This window comes from Xenopus laevis, chromosome 8L (genome assembly GCF_017654675.1).
Source record: "Xenopus laevis strain J_2021 chromosome 8L, Xenopus_laevis_v10.1, whole genome shotgun sequence".
In the NCBI taxonomy this organism is placed as follows: Eukaryota; Metazoa; Chordata; class Amphibia; order Anura; family Pipidae; genus Xenopus; species Xenopus laevis.
The window spans coordinates 103806561-103823325 of NC_054385.1; the positions used below are offsets into that span (position 1 = coordinate 103806561).

The 16765-nt window shown below is 37.5% G+C and overlaps 1 protein-coding gene across 6 annotated transcripts in view; it reads right to left on the reverse strand.

Moving 5' to 3' along the window:
- cdin1.L (CDAN1 interacting nuclease 1 L homeolog) overlaps positions 1-16765 on the reverse strand; it is a 193357-nt gene that overhangs the window by 148969 nt on the left and 27623 nt on the right.

The following is a 16765-nucleotide window of genomic DNA, read 5'->3' on the forward strand; positions in this document are numbered from 1 at the left end:
AGAGCAAAAATTGACCCCCCCCCCCCTTTAAGCAAGACATAAAGGTGCCCTGGAGACGTTTGCTATTTTTTGACCAGAATTTAATCTTACATGTCTCTCTTAAAAATATTGAAAGATGGTGTGGCCTAGAAACAGGTAAGCTAAAGAGTTATATAAACATATAAAACTATAATGATCAGCACTCATTCCCTACTCAGCTTGTAACGGGTTCTCACTCAAGCAATAGCACAATTAGTCGAATGTCAATTTTTATTTTTTTTATTCAGTGCAGGCTATAGTGTTTTCCTTCTGTCCAGTACACACTTGGATCTATCAGAATGTAAGACTAAGGGTATTTTGCTGTACCAAGACTCATGCTCAGGACATGTGTTATGACTGTGACAAGCTACCTTATCATCTAGAAATTTAAGCACACAGGTTGACTGGGCGTGTAATGGAGTTAGTCAAGCTATTCTTTCTTTTCTCTGGTCTTCTCATTTAAAGTGTGTTTGGCAAAGGTACAAGGAAGCCCAATACCTGCCTTTGACTAGACAGAAAAAAGTACTTCTCTTGCATGTTTTATTTTTTTTTATTTTGCAGACTCATTGCAGGCGTCATTCTGACAGGAAAACGCTTAATTGTGGGTAAAACACCTCAGATTGTCATGTTTCTTCTCAGTTAGTGACCCCCTATGCTCATTATGCTATTTAAATGCTTTCAAGCAGTTTGTCTAGGCCGGGGCCCCCAACATTTTTTTAGCCGTGAGCCACATAAGCATGAAAAAAGTTCAGTGCTGTGATTGGCTATTTTGTAGCACCATGTGAACTGACAGTCTACAGGAGACTCTGTTTGGCAGTACATCTGGTTTTATACAAACACAACTTGCCTCCAAGCCAGGAATTCAAAAATAAGCACCAGTTTGAGGCCACTGGGAGCAACAGTCAAGTGGTTGGTTAGTAACATGGTGCTCATGAGCCACTGGTTGGTGATCACTGGTCTAGGCTATGCTCCAGACTGTAAACAGATTGTTAGTGAATTGTCACAGCAACCGAATGAGATGTCCGAGTTTACCTGCACGTGTGTGTTGACACCCAGTAATCAATGGTCTCTGATTTTTTTTCTATAACAACTTAATGATTATCAAGAAAAATATGATATGCAAACAAGTCAAACAATTCCACAAGTAAAACTGTTGAAGTGAAAAATATATTTATGCCCACATTGCTTTGCATTGTATTATGTTTACCTTAACACAGGGACAACAAATGTGTACATGAGCCACACATGGACCCTGCATTTTGTAAGTGTAAGCTTTTAAACATTGTACTACTACTCTATATTATGTAGAATAGGTTAATCAAGTACATTTTTATAGCATCACCTTAATGTTTTAATCTGAAAGAATGTAATGGGTTAGCAACCCATTGATGCACTGTGCAAAACCACAAACACCGATCCCTGAGCTTGTGATTTGACACAGGAGTTAAATAAATTTTTAAACAAGCCAGCACAAGTTTTTATTGGTCGAGAGTGGTGTGGTGGAAGATGGTAAGCCATCTGAGCCAAATATCTAGACTTTACTCCATCTGTAAGTACGCAGTCCTGTTTAGTTATGGTTCAATCAGCCAATATTTACGAATGTATGTGCATTATTTTAATCCTACTCTCAAGTCAATATATTGTACTGCCTTGCTACCAGTAATTTCCAGAATGCAGATTACAACCACCAGGGAAAATTAAATATAGATTGCATGACTGAGCTGATTAGGTTGAGTCACTGCCATTAAATTTATGCCCACAAATAAATTGCCACCACAGAGATCCCAGACTAAGTAACATCTTGGATGAAGTAAATATCTTTAAACAAGCATTATCTAGCAAGCGATCACAGAAATGCCATGTCATCTATCTTTTCCAAAAAGCATAAAGTGATGTCTGTGTGAAATAAAGCCATATATTTAAAAAAAAATGGTAAAATACTTAGATATAATGGAACACAATAATGTAATGTATTGCTCAAGTGATGATATTGCTAGCATGTCAATTGAACTAAACTGGAAAGGCTGCAGAATTCACATACAGGTATGGGGCCTGTTATCCAGAATGCTCGGAAACCTGGGGTTTCCCAGATTCCGTAATTTGGATCTCTATTTTAAGTCAACTTAAAAATCACTTAAACATTATATAAACCCAATAGGATTGTTTTGCCTCCAATAAGTTTGAATAATTTCTTAGTTGTGATTAAGTACAATGTACCATGTTATTATTACAGAGAAAAGGGAAATAATTTTTTAAAAATGTAATTATTTCAATATAATGGAGTCTGTGGGAATTCGTCTTCCTGTAATTTTGAGCTTTCTGGATAATGCGTTTCCAGATTTTAAATCCCATACCTGTCTCTCCTTCCACCCAAAGTCCACAGAAGCATATAAAAAAAAGGCACATAAATAGTGGAGGTGGAGACCTTGAGATAATAAATGATTACTTTTATTTGCTGCTGCTGCTGCTGTGTATATTTACAGGAAATTTGAGAATGCTGAAAACTATGCTCCATTTTGATAGCCCCTGAAGCTAATTATGGCCAATGTTAGCATGATAAAACTTCAGAATTGAATGATTTCCCTATTGTTTGTCAATGCAACGTTTTAAAGGAACAGTTCAGTGTACATTTTTGGCTAACTATATTAGAAACATTTTTTTTTTTTTCCAGCCTATTTCCCCTGTTTTTATTTTTATACTGAACAGTTCCTTTAAAGGGAAACTGTCATGGGAAAAAAACATTTTTTCAAAATGAATCTGTTAATAGTACTGATCCAGTAGAATTCTGCACTGAAATCCATTTCTCAAAAGAGAAAACAGATTTTTTTATATTCAATTTTGAAATCTGACATGGGTCTAGACATATTGTCAATTTCCCAGCTGCCCCAAGTCATGTGACTTGTGCTCTGATAAATTTCAATCACTCTTTACTGCAAGTTGGAGTGATATCACCCCCTTCCCTTTCCCCCCCAGCAGTAAACAAAAGAACAATGGGAAGGTAACCAGATAACAGCTCCCTAACACAAGATAACAGCTGCCTGGTAGATAAAAGAACAACACTCAATAGTAAAAACCCATGTCCCACTGAGACACATTCAGTTACATTGAGAAGGAAAAACAGCAGCCTGCCAGAAAGCATTTCTCTCCTAAAGTGCAGGCACAAGTCACATGACCAGGGGCAGCTGGGAAATTGACAAAATGTCTAGCCCTGTATCAGAATTCAAAATTGAATATAATAAAATCTGTTTGCTCTTTTGAGAAATGGATTTCAGTGCAGAATTCGGCTGGAGCAGCACTATTAACTGATTCATTTTGAAAAAATGTTTTTTTCCCATGACAGTGTCCCTTTAAGGCTAATGTCAGATGAGGTGGTGTCTCAACTAGGTGTATAAAGAAATGGCCAAAGCCACCCTGCTGACCAGAAAAACAAGTCGGTTTGGCATTAGTCATCAAAACTTTAAATATGACAAACAATAGACTGGTCATAAATGACTGGTTTCTACATTATGCTAGCATTGGCCATAATTTGTCTTTGGAGGTATAAAGAAATATGTGAAAATTGAACAAGCCTTTTGAACATTCTGAAAGTGCCTATAAATATTTAAAACATACACAACAAAATGTACCAGTTTTCATTAAACTCAACAGGCGGTGCTACTAGTGTTTTTGGGCATTTTGAGAACTTGCCTCGACTGACAGCCTAAGGGAAGTCCTTTCTATATTTCTCTGCAGTTGGTCTGAATAAATGCTGAATAAAATAGTGAATCTCAACTCAGCAATAAAAACAGTAGATAGAGTTCCATAACACTCACTTGAGAAATATATATATATATGCAGTAAACAGATTTTTTTTTCATGATTAGATGGATATTGTAGTAGAAATTAGCAGAGAGACTAAAGAACACCATTACAGTTCTAGGAGGACAGAATTATCAAAGGTATTCCTCTATATTCGTGTTTTATTTAAAACGTACATTATTTTTGAATGGATGTCACGCAGAACTCTGAATTCTTTCCTTGAGGATGACTTCACCCACAGTACCTTTATTAAAACCAACAGCAGTCAAAGGGCTTACATACATAAAATAATGAGACTGTTGGTATAAAATAAATGCCATTTTTCTAAAGTTCTGTTACCGCCATTATTTTACAACACTCTGGACCTGGCATAACCCCATTGAGGTCAATGAAATTCTGAGGTCAAATAATGGTTGACATAAAAAAATGCTCTGATTTTATGTACCATTTTTCAACTTGGTCCTTCAAACCCACCCATGTTATTCCTAGAAATGATGTGCAATTTACATGCCATTTACAAACCTATGAGCAGGAAAAAGCTCCAACCACAAGTCAGGGGCTCTGCTGCAAAAGTTGGAGGGAGTGGAGAAAACTGCAGTTGATGACAAAGTGATCAAATAGGATCTGAGTGATAATTCCTTCTCAGTAATTGAGCTCTTAAGATTTTTCACTGGAACATTTCAAAGTCTTACATGGAGTTTCCCAAGATGCATACATTTTTAAAGACATATAATTTATGGAAAAATAATAAATCAATTTGTCTAATTCATCGAAGTGTCAGTTATCAAATCTGTCATCCACATTGTTCGGATGACAGAGTTTGGCTGAGAATCAGGATGGATTGGAATCTTTTTAATATGAGCCATCTGGCAACAGGGCCATATTCGTGCCAACTATTACATATGAAACATGAATATTGGCACAAAAACCCACTGTGCCAAAATGGTCTGCTTTGTGGCATTTTTGCAATCCAAACTGTCTGGGTTAATCCTCAGTACAATGCCGATGGTGTTCTGAAGTCTCCTTCACAAGATGACAAATGTGGAGAAAAAGGGTATAGAGATTGCCATGCATTGATTATATTACATGTAAGGATAATTCAGCAAAAACAGCAGTAAAAATTAACATGGACGAACACGAAAACAGGTTCCAATAAATATTGTGCTACATAGGTTTTGCTACCCATGCCAATGCACTCATAAAATATATGGCTGGTGAGTTCACTATTGATAAATCCTTCAATATTAATCAAGTTCAACAAATTAAAATTAAAGATAGCATTTTACTCATTCGCATCAGAATTGGGGAGATATGAGCCTATCCAAGTGAATTTCTGTAGGCGAAAGTTGAGAAAAATGCAAATGATAACACCTTATAAATTAAATAAAACATGAACTCCTTGAAAGCATGAGGTGAATAGGGGAATGGTTATTACAAAACTGGTATTCCTATCTTTGTAGTGGAGTACCAGTAATAACAATATAGAATTGTTTGGGCTTCCACTGTAAGAACTGCGGTTTTCTAAAAAGCTGGTTCTGAAGAGAGGTGCTCAGAATGCATATTGGTCACATGTTTAATCATCTAAAGCATCTTTAATTCCTTAAATTCTTGCCACACTAGTGGACAGCCATTCAGGGGCAGTAACATATTCCATAAAAATAACAACAAATTCCTTGGGTTAATAAGTTAGTGTAGAATGTTTTCTGGTGTAATTGTTTAGGTAACAGGAGCTGAGTGAACATTGAACAATGTTTTAGTGCTATATACAATGTCTTCAGTGACATCATCATGATGTAATGGGTTTTACGTTTCTGAATAGATAAGAAAATTCTTGGGAGCGGCTATAGGTGAGGTTATGTGCAACTCCAAGTCCCAAACTACTTTACCACTTTATATCAGTGATTTCCAAACTATGATGCTTCCTCTGAAGGTTGGGCGGACCATTTGGTGTTAAATTTGTGGGTGAATTCCAATTTAATGGGTTGGATATTCATAGAACTATAAAAGAACAACTTCAGACCATGAACCTTTGACATTATTTAAAGCTATGTGGCACCAATCCAAATTGTGGTCTTTAAAGGGAGAGGGGGGTACTTTTAGATTATTATTATATTCCAATATTTTTATTATGTACAAAAGTTGTAAGATAAAATAAATTGTGTTATTGTCTGATACATTATGACCTTACAATAAAGTTTTATAGTTTCCATTACATATTTTGCTTATTATTCAATTATAACATGACATTCCAATCAACAATCCTAATCTAAACAATCATTTACAATTATGTCTATATAACATTTCTAACATAACTGGTCAACAGAACCTAATACTTAGCACTGTAATAGTTCCTTACACTAGGGGGGTATCTTAATAGGGTAACTACCTAAATACTTACGAGCGCTGTTGGACTGTCAGTCCCATAGCTATATTCTAACCAGGGGATCCAAACCTGTAAACATTTTTGGTGGGAATCCATTAGAATACTGGACATTTTCTCCTGAAACATATTCCAATCTAACTAAATTTTGATAGCGTCAAAGGGAATTGGTTTTGTTTTCCATGCTTTTGCAATAGTCTGCTTCGCAGCAGTCATTATAGAAAGAAATAGTTGAAATTGGCTATAGATTATTTATATTTTTAACTGAAATGTTATTATTTTACTGCAGAAAAATAAAATCCACAGTGTGCTTCAGTGACTTCAATAACCAATCACTTCATCAGTAAACTCATCATATCTTAAACAACACATCACCCCCACTGCCTAATTTTTGGTAAATTAAAGATCAGTTTTAAGATTACAATAGCATTGGATGTTACAGTAATCTTGCTCAAAAAGCCATCCGAGCTACTCTTAAAGGCATCAATAGACTCTGGCAAGGCATTGTATTTGCAGATCCCAAAACTCTATAAGCATAAATGCAGACACCTTCAGACAAGATAAAGGTTGCCAAAGTTGAATATAAAATTCTATGAAACCACCAATAGTCACAAGGCCGGTTGTATTCAATGACAGTAGTCTGGAAATGGGGATCAGGAGATATGATTCCATTTACTGACTACCTGCTCCAAGATATTGTCCCGGCTGATTTCACCAAGATATAGTTCCCATGAAATGAAACAGTTGAGGATTTAAGTAGGCTATTTATGTTAGTTAAAGGGATTCTGTCCTACTTATGATGTCATTTTTATTTCTAAATTACACTGTTTACACTGCAAATAATTCACTCTACCATATAAAATGTCATTCCTGAACCACCAAGTATATTTTTCTTTACTTGTAATATTGGTGTGTAGGCAGCCATCTCAGGTCATTTTGCCTGGTCATGTGCTTTCAGAAAGAGCCAGCACTTTAGGATGTAACTGCTTTCTGACAGGCTGTTGTTTCTCCTACTCAATGTAACTGAATGTGTCACAGTGGGACATGGTTTTTTACTACTGAGTGCTGTTCTTATATCTACCAGGGAGCTGTTATCTGGTTACCTTTCCATTGTTCTGCTGATGGGCTGTTGGGGGGGGGGATTGTGATATCACTCCAACTTGAAGTGCAGCAGTAAAGAGTGACTGAAGTTTATCAGAGCACAAGTCACATGACTGGGGGCACCTGGGAAACTGACAATATGTCTAGCCCCCATGTCAGATTTCAAATTTAAATAAAAAAGAAAAATCTGTTTGCTCTTTTGAGAAACAGATTTCAGTGCAGAATTCTGCTGGAGCAGCTCTATTAACTGATTATCCGGCCTTTATTTTTTCTTTTGTATAGTTTTTGAATGATTTGCCTTCTTCTTCAGCTTTCAAATGGGGATCACTAACCCCATCTAAAAAACAAATGCCCTGTTAGACTACAAATGTATTGTTATTGCTTTTTATTACTCATCTTTCTATTCAGACCCTCTCCTATTCATATTCCAGTCTCTTATTCAAAACCATGAATTTGGACCCAGCAACAAGATTGCTAAAATTGCAAACTGTAGAGCTGTTGAATAAAAACCTAAATAATTAAAAATAATAAAAAATAATAAAAAATTAAAAACAATTGCACATTGTCTCAGAATATCACTCTCTACACAACACTAAAAAGTTAATGTAAAGGTGGACAAACCCTTTAAGTAACCAAAGCCGGACCTCAATAAAAAAATGAGAACAACAAGGACATGTCATGGTATTATATTTATATTATACCTGCATGTAAAGCAAAATATATGACTTTACGGTAGCATTGAGAACCTAATAATTAAATGCCCACTTGAGGGCAAATTCTGAAAAAAAATTGGAAATGATCTTTTTAGGAATGTCTCTGCCAACAAAACAGTAATATCTCATTAAAACTAAGAACAGCAGAGGGACATATCCATATTTATCTCTTTCCTAATCGCATTATTCTGGGTTCATTTCGTCCTTGTTAGGTGCTAAATTAAAATCAAGTGGAGAACTTTTGTTAGCTAGACAGCATTAAGTTAATGTGGCAGTCTCCAAAACACATTTCCACCAATTTAAACTGTAAACCCGTCTCTAATTGGAAAGCGATTGCTATTCATACGTTACTAGTTACCTGGCAAAGATGGAAACCAGAAGGCTCCGCCGGCCTGCCTAATCACCATCTCAATGGCACATGCCACAGGAGCCAAGCACTCGTTTACTAGATTGATCATGGTAGATAAACTCCAAATAACAGAGAAATTAACAAATGCTTGACATGTGCTCAACATCCATTATTCTGACACTGCTTTAAGAATGCTAAGCCTGGGAGGATTCTTCATCTGCATTCATATGCCCCCAGAGAGAGGCACAAAACATATTGTGTCCCTGTCCTTGCTTCAGATAAAGGCTGCACCTCCCCTTCGCTTGCAAAATGGTCTGATGGCTGATTTGGCCACGACTGAAGAAGCAGTGTCACTGGGCTTCTTTGTATTTTAATCAAAGGGAACAACTGTACCCCTGTAGTTTCTAGATTTTGAAAAATACTCATTTACCCTAATCAAGACTTTTACAGAATAGAATACATAGATGGGATAAGCCACACAGACATATATCTATAATTAAGATCTGTGCCCTCCAGATATACAAGCAAGGGAACATGTAATTCAAATATGACCAATTACTCTGGCTTTACTACAAGGCCACTTACAGTAATGACCACTGAAATATATTCTGTAAAAGTAGAATTATTTCTTACAATATTAATTCATATTTCCATGATTTTATAGCCTAGGCAGTGTATATGTTTGGTAATTTACCTTAAAAGCACCATTTCAAATGAATACAAAACAAGCAATTACTACGGTAAGGAAAGGAATAAAAGAGACTGGATAAGAGGAAGCACTGCAGTCTATATTCATAGAGTATTTGTTCTCGTTTAAATTACACCGCTATTAATATACACGCCAATATTGCTCCCCGCCCCTCCAACAAAAGAGCAGTTGCGCTAGTAATTTGTGAAGGACTGTAACAAATCTCTGTATTCATTACATATAATGGTGGCAGATTGAACTTTCCCCTTTTGTCGACTTTTCTTAACCCAGCACAGACTGCTAGAAGGATACATGACTGGGAAATTGCAAGCTCTTAGGACAAGCAAGTTACATCTAGTTCTTCTATAAGCCCCTCTGAGTCCTGACTTGCTGCTAACTAAGCATATTATGTATGGCACAAGCAATAACTGCAACTCAAGCTTATTTGAATAGAACCCTTATTTATTATTACCAATGCAGCTTGATATGTGGGATACAAAGAAAGGAAAACATATTGCTTAAACACCTTGCCCTTCTCCCCACTGTATCAGTATTCAACTAAAATTATCATCCAGACAATTTCCAATTCAAATGGCAGATCTTTTCTTGACCTTTTGTGGCCCCCAGAGGCCTGGAAGTACTACTCTTTCGGTGGCTCTCACCAGCACAGCCGTTAATAGGGCAGTTTTGCACAGCAGGGTGCTCGCTATTTGCATCCTGTTCCGTTGGGTCATTTGCATGGGTGACAGTACTGTGTCGAATGCTTTCACCAAGGGAGAGTGCATCTCCATGGGAGAGACATAGCTGGCAGATGACTCCCTCAGACATCTGTGTTACGCGGCCGGCTGCGTTCAGGCTCCCCGCTCTTAAGCTGTCATCTCTCTAGCTCACATTAACGTGGAATTTTTTTTTTTTAGCTTTCTGTTTAAACAATAGAAAACCACATATCCCTTTAACTAGGTCCCCGAGTAGAAATAAATCAATGAAAGCACTTGACTGGTCCACAGCGTATATACTGGAACAATTGCAGCAGATAAATGCTGAAAAGCTTTATGAGGATGCAAAGAAAATAAAAACAATGCGATTACCATCTTCATCACAATAAATAAGAAACACGCAGGTGCCTCCAACAACAATTCTGCCAAAGACCTCAAAAGTTTGCCACTGGCCATAGTGCAATGTTCAGCCATTCATTTTAAACAGAGATGGGATCTAGTATCCCGAATGTTGGAGACCTGGGCTTTTCGAGATACAAGTTCTTTCTGTGATTTGAATTACAGGTATGGGACCTGCTATCCAGAATGCTCAGAATGCTGCTATCCTTTACGGATAACGGATCTTTCCATAATTTGGGTCTTCATGCCTTAAGTCTACTAGAAATTCCTTTAAACATTAAATAAACCCAATAACCTGGTTTTGCTTCCAATAAGGATTAATTACATCTTAGTTGGGATCAAGTACAAGCTACTGATTTTTAAAATTTGGATTATTTGGATAAAATGGAGTCTATGGGAGACAACCATTCTGTAATTTGGAGCTTTCTGGATATCGGGTTTCCGGATAAGGGATCCTATACCTGTACTATTACTACTAAAAATACCACATATTCGATTTAGTATTAAAAAACAGGAGAGTTTTGTTTTTTTTTGCTTAGTTATCAGGTAGAAGGTACAGTTCAATTAGTACAGAGAAAAAAGGCAATGTATAAAAATTCAGAGCTCTCTCTCTCTCTCTCTCTCTTTCTGATAATATACCATACCTGTCAGGGCGCACTCTCAGATTCGGGCAGATATGTCGCCTGGCGACAAATCTCTTCTTCTTCGGGACGACTAATCTCCCAGAACTGCCTCCCGCCGGCTAGAATGTAAAGTGCCAGCAGGATGGCACGCTGTGCGCTTCGTTTTCCGAAGTTTCCGTGTGAGGCAATTTCGGGCGACTTCAGAAAATGAAGCTTTCAGAGTGCCATCCTGCTGGGGAGATATTTTCCAAGATATTGCAACCAGGAAAAACATGGGCTGAGGTAAACAGAATAACCATATGCAGGTCTTCCTTGACTTGGGTACAGAGGTTTAGCAAATGTTATTTATAATTTTTATTTAAAATTCCTGTTTTGTGAAAATGCTTGCTCATGGACAGAATTAGTGTGAAAACACAGGGCCAGTGAATGTGCTAGATCACTCTGTATGTGCTCACTTACACAAACATATATGGAGACAAGCCAGGGGGGTGTTTTACAATTCCCCTTTACCAATTTCCAGTACCCCACCCCACATAAAAAGTTGTAAATCGGAGCCATCTATTTCCCCAGCTACCAGGTTTCTAATTTTATTTTTATTTTAAATCCCTAGCAGAAAATTATTCAAACCATAAATGCATTACGATGGCCATACATGCTCAGATTTTGTGCATACTTCCTGGCCATCTGGACACGTATGTGGGGGGGGGGGCATTCCAACAGATCATTCCATTTTCCTGTCAAATCACGAGGCAGAATAAATAGGGATAACAAATTTACCAGCAAACACACTGTCTGTTAATAGCTTGAGGCAGACCTATATGAAGAGACACAGAGCAGATATGGGCACAAAAATGCAGACTTTCATATTTTCTACCAAAATCCACACCGAGAGACACAATGGAACAGATTAAAGTGCATCAGCTTCTATCCACCTGCAGATACACAGACGCAGAGAAGTACAGCCCTGTGCGGCATTCGCCCAAAACCACCTTAAACTTTAGAATGACTTTCTTGAGCTTACTTATAGATTGCTAGTGGTATCCTTGAGAGTGTATGGTGTTGCCAACCCACAAAAAGACTACTAGATAACAGCACCAATCCATCTTACCTTGATACCCATCTAATGTACTCATGTCTCTGAAAATTGTTTTGCTACTAATGCAAATAGAAAATACAAGTAGTTGAATAAACACAAATCAGCCAGTACAAGCGTCGTGTTTATTCTCTTGGCGCTTGTTTTGTTTATGTGAAAGTTCTAAAACGGTCAGCTGAACCGACATCCAGTAAACCAATGAATAAACACACCAGTGATCAAGTCGCTATCTTCAAGATTTAACATGAACTGCTTGTGTATGATTATTTGCCATATCAATGTTTATATCTAATCAAGAGTATTTTAATAAAAATAAATTCTCACTGTAGCATCTGTGTGTATTTATATTATGCATGCTGATTGCATATGGGTGCCTCATTGACAGGTATTTTTACAATATGGGCAGGCTTCCTGCAAAGAGACGCACAGTAATGTGTAAGCGCCTGGAGTCACCTGAACAGACTTGTTGCAGATTAACTTCAGAACCACTACTGATTAGTGCCAGTAAGCCAGCAAAAGACAGATAAAATGATTACTACTGGTATTCTACCTTAAAGGGATACTGTCATGGGGAAAATTTAATAGTGCTGCTCCAGCAGAATTCCAGCAGAATTCTGCACTGAAATCCATTTCTCAAAAGAGCAAACAGATTTTTTTATATTCAGTTTTGAAATCTGACATGGGGCTAGACATATTGTCAATTTCCCAGCTGCCCCAAGTCATGTGACTTGTGCTTTGATAAACTTCAATCACTCTTTACTGCAAGTTGGAGTGATATCAACCCCCTCCCTTTCCCCCCCAGCAGCCAAACAAAAGAACAATGGGAAGGTAACCAGATAACAGCTGCCTGGTAGATCTAAGAACAACACTCAATAGTAAAAACCCATGTCCCACTGAGACACTTTCAGTTACATTGAAAAGGAAAAACAGCAGCCTGCCAGAAAGCATTTCGCTCCTAAAGTGCAGGCACAAGTCACATGACCAGGGGCAGCTGGGAAATTGACAAAATGTCTAGCCCCATGTCAGATTTCAAAATTGAATATAAAAAAAATCTGTTTGCTCTTTTGAGAAATGGATTTCAGTGCAGAAGTCTGCTGGAGTAGCACTATTAACTGATGCGTTTTGGAAAAAACATGTTTTCCCATGACAGTATCCCTTTAAGGCCAATGGCAATGGTATTTTAAACAGAGGTGGTCAAAATACCCATATCGGCCTTTCACTGACTGTAATATTAACCAATTAAAATTATGTTCCAATTCAAATGGATCAAAGTAAGGTAGTTCACCATTTGTTAAATACACTGGCGTTGACCTTAGAAAAATTACATATATATCTAGCACAGTGTTTGCACTCTTACCGGATTTCTCATGATATTCGGGTGCATTGGTCAAACTTTATTATATGAGTTGATAGAAGGACCAGCACTCCATTTCTTGTGAATAATCGATTGAAAAAGGCCCTAATGAGGGCAGAAACATTGGATAAGCATAAATAAACACATTGATTATTCACAAGAAATGGAGTGCTGGTCCTTCTATATATACACACACACACACACACACACTTAGGGGCAGACTTACTAAGGTTCGAGTGAATTTTCAAAGTACAAAAAGTTCGAATTTCAAAGTAATTTTTTGGATACTTCGACCATCGAATAGGATACTACCACTTCGAATTTACTTTGATTCGAAGTAAAAATCGTTCGAATATTCGACCATTCGATAGTCTAAGTACTATCTCTTTAAAAAAAACTACGACTTCAATACTTCGCCAACTTAAACCTGCCAAGGTGCTTTGTTAGCCTATAGGGACCTGCTGGAGCATATGTCTAAGTTTTTGGGTATCGAAGAAAAATCGTATGATTGTACGATAAAATCGTTCGAATCATACGATCGTACGTTGAATAAAATCCTCTGACTTCGAATGTCGGAGGATTCTATTCGATGGTCAAATTTCAAAGTATTTTCCACTTCGAAATTGGAACCTTGAAAAATCGGCCCCATAGTGTCCAAATATGTCCGCTCTCGCTCTCCTTTGTATGTAGATCACATTACTCTGGGTGCTGTGCTCAGTTTTATAACAGATAAATATACAAGCATGCACTCCTGTTCATTTGCCATTTATTGTATTTCAGGCATCATAGATGTATTGCCATTACAATGGCAATACATCTTGACAACGGTTCTAGTCCATGAACCGAAACGTTGATGTTCACTGATATGAGTGAGTGAGTGTGTGTGAGTGAGTGAGTGTGAGTATATACACATATACATACACACACAAGATACACACACACACATACAAGATTAGCATGCACTACTGTTCATTTGCCATTTATTGGATTTCAGGCATCATATCCGTGAACATCAACGTTTCGGTTCATGGACTAGAACCTTTCGATAGACAGAAAGACAGACAGACAGACAGACAGACAGATATTGTTCAGATGGGCCACTATACACATACTAATATTTTTTTTCTATTGTTATTGGTGTGAGCACAGCCAGCTTAAGCCTGGCCATTATTTATTTTAATAATAGGTGTGCTAAAAAAAAAAAACTGAACAATCCATAATTAACATTTGTGCCTCTGTCAGTTTCTAGCTGATATGTTGCTAACTATCTGCTACTTTTAGCAAGTTAACATAATACAAGCTACTAATCAGCTTTGCATAGCTGGAAAAATACCAACTGAGATGTACTATTCAGGAAAATAATAAACTATTAAAAATAGAACAAAGTCACACACAAAAAAATCTATCCTTATGCAAGAAAATTTGAAATGGTCCCTAAATTAAAATTGTGAATTCACTTTTGAAAATAAATAAACACTAAACCATTTAGCATTGCTATATAATTTGGAAATGTTAAATGTGCACTGATAAACAGATACAAAGGTTAGTCTGTTGTACAGCATTTAAGTATGCGTTGTCGCTTTATAAATACATTTTAATAATAGTAAAAAGGGACAAATAAGTTACCAACCACTCTATACAAATGTATCGGACACACTAGCACAGCAGTTTTAAGAGCTGGTTTTCTGAAAACACATTTTCTGCTCTAATTTGGGGAAAGAAGCAATGATATAATTATTATTCAATTACAGGCAAAACAAGCTCACGGGGAGAGAAGATGAGTTTTTAACATCACACTGAGCAATACAAGTTAAGTGGAATCAAACGCACGGCTTTTATACATTTGATGCATATTCTTATTCTATTTTATAATGCTTCCAATAGCAAGCTATGCTTTCCATAAGGCAATATGCTGTTTTGTCGGGGAATGGGTTAATTACAACACACCACCTTTTGTACAACCGCATCAAATTAGATAGGAGCAAGTGACAGACCTGTAAAAGTGTAATTTCAAGGGCCACCGGGGAGCTGGAGATGCTGCAGGTTAAAGAGTAAATACAGCACTTAAGAACCTGTAGTTTGATCTTTTGTGTCACCAGTAAGGTCACTCGCTCTAACTGTGCCATGAGGCCAATTGGATTCTTTCCCAAGGAGAGGATGATGCCAGAGGCCACATTTCAGCTGCCCCATGCTGCTAGAATCAATGATTAATATTATGGGGTCTGCTGAAAGACTGCCAACAGTGAGAGCATGTTGTATGGAATTCAAAAAAACAAACCAGCAGGAATAAGAAAATCTAGTGGTAAATGTTTTTCTTTGCGTCGGGTAAGCTGTGCTATTAAAATCCCATGGCAAGAGCCCAGCACTTCCAGTTCAAGAGACTTTCGACAGATCTGCCTAGTGTTTTACAATATGTAAGAGTGGGCCGTGTATCTGCAAAGTCATGAGCGCCATAAAGAGAGATCTACAAACTACGGATTAGAATAAAATGGCCAATATTTTAATAGGCATGAAATCCCCCAAATTCTCAATGCATTCAGAAGAAATGTATACTTTGCATATACAATTGCAATGATTTTATTTGGTTAGTGAATTTGAGTTAAGTCTAATTTGTGGCCATGCCTGGAAGAATATTAGTTGGAAAAAAAACAAACTTTTTTTTTTGTGCACAATTTTAAAACTGTGTGCTAGAAAATAAGCTTTTTGTTCAGATTGGTTGAGAAATGCTTGTGTTTTTATTTAAACACCAAATTCACAATGTTTTGCGAGTGCATGAGCCCATGGCTTGATTATGCCTGTTGGGAGTATTTTATATGTCACTAACACCCCTACCTGCAAACAGCAACAGCACTAAATATGTTTTCTGCATACAGAGTGAAACCTCTGTTTTTACATTCCCTGATTTTTTTACTGGCTCCCTAAAAAAAACTTAAAATTCTTCTGTAAGTGCAAAACAAGCATTTAAAGTTTCTGCTTATAAATGTTCAGAAATAACATCTAAAATCTTGTTTACAGCATGACTACTTGCCACATGCTGCAACAAAAGATAAACCCCTACCATGTAATTAGCAATAACCAGATATAAGTATGTATAGCTGTATAAAAGATCTAGGAACCAGGAGGCAACCCTTTGCTTGAACGTATTTACTAGTACCTACGACAACACACATTCAACATATATACTCAAATGTGCAGAGAAATAGTAACACTAGTGCTCAATTTCACAAGTGCCGCGAGCAATCTGCAATATCTGGCTCAACAGCCTAGTTTTTTTTCTAATAATGCAGTATTTTTTCCCAAATTCCTTTGTCGTTGTAGTCTTAAGGGGCTGTTGCAACTGACACAATTGTGGTCATTTATGGTAAATCAGATGCAGTTGTGCTGAACATACTGTCGCGATCGCCGCCCGGAGCAGGTCCAGGAGCTCCGGGCGGCGCGTCCTCTCCTGCCGACGTCGCTCCCAAAATGGCGGCGCCCATGGCCGCCACGTGGGTAAGCGGCGCCGGCGCGATGACGTCAGTGCGCCGACGTCG